Source organism: Balaenoptera physalus (assembly GCF_965194825.1).
Source record: "Balaenoptera physalus genome assembly, chromosome: X".
Taxonomy (NCBI): Eukaryota; Metazoa; Chordata; class Mammalia; order Artiodactyla; family Balaenopteridae; genus Balaenoptera; species Balaenoptera physalus.
Window position 1 is genome coordinate 19,342,346 of NC_138903.1, and position 4,665 is coordinate 19,347,010.

Below are 4,665 nucleotides of genomic sequence, written 5' to 3' on the forward strand. Positions count from 1 at the left end.
GCAGTTGTGGCTCATGGGCCCAGTTGCTCCGCGGCATGTGGGATCTTCCCAGACCAGGGCTCGAACCCGTGTCCCCTGCATTAGCAGGCAGATTCTCAACCACTGCGCCACCAGGGAAGCCTGGCATGCAAACTCTTAGTTGTGGCATGCATGTGGGATCTAGTTCCCGGATCAGGAGCGTGGAGTCTTAACCACTGCGCCACCAGGGAAGTCCCTAAATGTCTTTTTTTTGAATTGAGAGTTGGCAACCCTTTTTTATGTCTTTGAAAGTCTGACCTGGAACACAGAAAAGGAAATTTGTTTTCTTTTTGAAGATCTCTAAGGAAGATTGTTCTGCAGTCTATTAGGCTGTTCTAACATCTAGCCTATAATTTATCATGATAAGACATGACACATTACAATGTAGATTGATATAACTAGTTTGGAAAGCAATTTACAATATTTATCAACTAACCTCAAAAATGTTCATGGCCTTGTTAGTGCAAGTTCGTGTGCCCAACACACAGTGAGGCCAAACAAACTGAAACGTCAGAGTTTGGAGCAGAGAAAGGTTTATTGCAGGGCCATACAAGGAGACAGGTGGCTCATGCCCTAAAATGCCCTGAGCTCCTCAAAGAGTTTCAGCAAAGCATTTTTAAAAGCCAGGTGAGGGAATTCCCTGGTGGTCCAGAGGTTAGAGCTCTGAGCTCTCACTGCTGAGGGCCCGGGTTCGATCCCTGGTCAGGGAACTAAGATCCCACAAGCCGCACTGCGCAGCCAAATAAAGAAAAAAAGCCGGGGAGGGGGGTACGTCACAGGGTACGTGATCAGATCGTGCACAGTCCTCTGACTGGCTGATGGTGAGGGAACAGGTGGTGTCACAGGGATTCACATTATCAATTCTTAGGCTCCAGGAGGCCTGGGCCGATGTGCTCATGGTCATCAAGTAGTTAACATCTTCCGTTTGGTGGGGGGTTTTCACATCTGCAAAACAACTCAGGAAATTTGCATCACCTACTATTATCTAGGTACTTCAGAGAGGAGCTAAAGCAGAAGGTATGGGGGAAAGCCTGTGGGATGGCCCCATAGGGTCCTGCTCGGTTATAGCCTTTCAGGCAATAACTCCTTTTCTGGGAATTTATCCTAAGTACACACTAGGCTTTCTACAAAGAGATGTTCCTAAAAGTGTGATTTACCCCAGTGAATAAATGGAAACTACCTAATTGCCCAACAACCAAAATAGTGGACTGGATAGATTAAATTGATTAATGACTCAGCGTTATATTCCCATAAAGCTATAAAAAATTGTTTTACAGAACACATGTGATAACGTTGGGAGATATTTTCATTAAAAAAGAGAACAGGTACAGCAACATGGATGGATCTAGAGGTTGTCATACTGAGTGAATTAAGTCAGACACAGAAAGACAAATATCATATGATATTGCTTATATGTGGAATCTTAAAAGAAAACTTATTTACAAAACAGAAGTAGAGTCATGGATGTAGAAAACAAACTTATGGTTACCAGGGGGTGGGGGGGGAGGGATAAATTGGAAGATTGGGATTGACATATACACACTACTATATATAAAATATATAACTAATAAGAACCTGCTGAATAGCACAGGGAACTCTTCTCAATACACTGTAATGACCCATATGGGAAAAGAATCTAAAAAAGAGTGGATATATGTATATGTATAACTGATTCACTTTTGCTGTACCCCTGAAACTAACACAACATTGTAAATCAACTATACTCCAATAAAAATTTAAAAACAAACAAACAAAAAAACCAAAGCTGTTAAAAATAAAGCGAGAGAGAACAGGATATGAAACTTTGTTCACTGCATGACTATAATAGCATAAGAAAAGAAATTAAGCAAAATCCTATAAGATGGTATAATCAAAGCTGCTTACCCATGGTTAGGACTCCGTGCTTCCACTGCAGGGGGCACGGGTTCAATCCCTGGTCAGGGAAATAAGATTTTGCAAACTGTGTGACGCAGCCAAAAAAAAAAAAAAAAAAAACAGCTGATTGCCGAGAAATTCCACTTCTAAGAGATGATCCTAGGGAAATGATTGGCTATAATAAAATTAATCACCATGCAAAAAAAGTAGAAACAACTTTAATGGTTTTTTAGTAAAAAATTGGAAACAACTCAAATGTCCAACAACTCAAACATAAAGGATTAGTGAAGTCAGCTATGGTATAAATATACAATAGAAAAATGAACAGCCAATAAAATGATGTAGAAACATGTCTATTGACTTGACAACATGTTCACAATATATTAAGTGAAAAAAATGCAGGTTAAAAAAAGTGCATACATTAAAACATCCCTTAAAAGAATAGGAAGAGATAAAAATGTTTATATGCATGAATATAAGTCTGTAAGGATAGTCTCCCCAAAGAAGACTGGTTATCTTTTTTTTTTTTTGGCTGGTTATCTTTGAGTGGTGGGATTAGAGGGTGATTTTTTGAAAATTTTGCTTGTATGTATTTTTCATATTCCTATAGTAAATCCGTAATCACAGTGGTTGTACTTCTGGCACCTGCTACTGGAGTCTGTGGCCGACTTGATCTTGTTAGGCACAGGAATTGAAGAAAGTGCACAGATGTGTCAGGTGGAGACCAGAAATCACAAGAGAATAGGACATGCTCTTTGTGAAATCAAAAAGCAGCAATGCATTTGGTTTTTGTTTTGTTTTGTTTTTTTAATTTTTGAATTTTATTTTATTAATTTTTTATACAGCAAGTTCTTATTAGTTATCCATTTTATACATATTAGTGTATATATGTCAATCCCAATCGCCCAATTCATCACACCACCACCAATGCATTTGTTAATTGTATATGACAGAAAGAGGATAGAAGAGCATGCAATACATACATAGGTGGCAGCCTTTCAAATTTGCTCAAGATTACTCAACTAGGTTAAAAATGTAGCTTATTTCTCTAAGTCTGCTCTGATTTACCTGACAAGCTCCCCTCCTCTAGGTAGAAGCAGGGAGGGAGGAATAAGATCAAGTCCAATTTATTAACCTCAATTCAATCCCATAATTTATAATGCCTTTGTAGGTAAACAGTCTCTACTTGAATGATTCAGTTAAGTGCTCAACCGGTAAGAGTTCCGCCCCTCCCTCTGCTCCCCTCATAGAAGGCATCCGGGTGTGTGAGGGAGGGATGTGGTTTCCTTGACCTCAAAATGGCAAAGGGCAGATGTTAATACTGCCAAAGAAACGTAGGATCCAGACCCCAGGCCTCTTCCTGTCCTCTGCTTGCCCAGCAACCTAGCTAACGTACCTCCTGCCCTAGTACTTCAACCTGGAACAAGGAGATCAGGACAGTTGCTCCCTGTGATCTCCCTCCCAGGCTCCTCTCCCCCCTTTTTTTTCCCCTACAAGTGAGTCCAGAAGGATTGAGGGGATGCTTGTCCCCTCTCTTCTTTACAGCCTGGGGTGGGGGGGCCTTCCTTCTATTCTGCACACAGAGCCTATGCATTAAAAAGGAAGCTTTGTTATTTAGAAATCCCTTTCTTCAAAAAGCCTGGGTTTTATGTACATTGTCTTACTAAAAAGAGGTCAAGAAAATCAACTTTGAAATTCAAAGCTGATGAATGGCCTCTCTGTTCTGGGCAGCACCTGTCTGTCCTTTCTTTCCTGGGACAATAAGCTTGATGACTCTGTCAGACGGCTACCAGGAAATAGGATTTAAAGGGGGGAATCAAAATGCATTGGTTTAATTCTTATAAAATGTGTTGCCTAGAGAGGTGAAATTAGATGAACTAAAGCGATGAGATTCATTTTCTTGGATGTCTTGTGAGATCCATCTCTTATCTTCATAGAGACAAAGTGTAATTTAAAAAAAATTTTTTTTAAGGTTTTTAAAAAACATAAACAAAACTCTGATGAAAATATGGAGTGAATACTTGTCACAGGTTTTATGCATTAATGGGGGAGCCAGCAGGATGGTAAATCTGGTACAAAAGAGAATTCAGGAGACAGAGATTTATATGTTCAAAAAGGAAAAGAATGCTGAAATAAGTTTGCTAAATTAGAAGCAAAACAGGGCAATAAAACCATAATCTTTGGGGCTATCACTTCTGCACAGAAATCTTTTGCATCTCTACTGGACAAAAATCTACAAGTTAACTGTCTGAGCCTTAATCAAGCCACAGGGCATTCCCACGGAGAACTGAATGCTTGGGTGGGCCTGTTAGATAAAGGCCCTTAAATAAAGCTTCAGTCCCACATTGAAAGGACAAGCAGTCATCCTTTTGCCTTGTTTCCAAATGTTAGGTAATTTTTTCTTAACATAGTCAAACACTACATACACCCCATCCACCTTAACAGACACGAACCCAGTCTGGTGACAGCTGCTGGAACAAAGAGCCATGAATGAATTTATAAAGAGCCTACAGAAATAGAAGATAGGCATTTAAAGCAAGTCTGGGTTTCTGCTTTAGAGACACAAATGAATAGGTATCTTTAAAAACATAGAATTGTGATGTTGCTCCAAACTTACAGTTTTACAGATATTTTATTACTCACAAATTACCCTTTCTGTTTTTAGATTCATATCTAGATTGATTTAATTAGGCCTAAATGATTCCATTAAAAGCAGATTAATCTGGTTAAATGAAACCATAAGGGCATGTGATAATTTTCAGTCATCTTGCA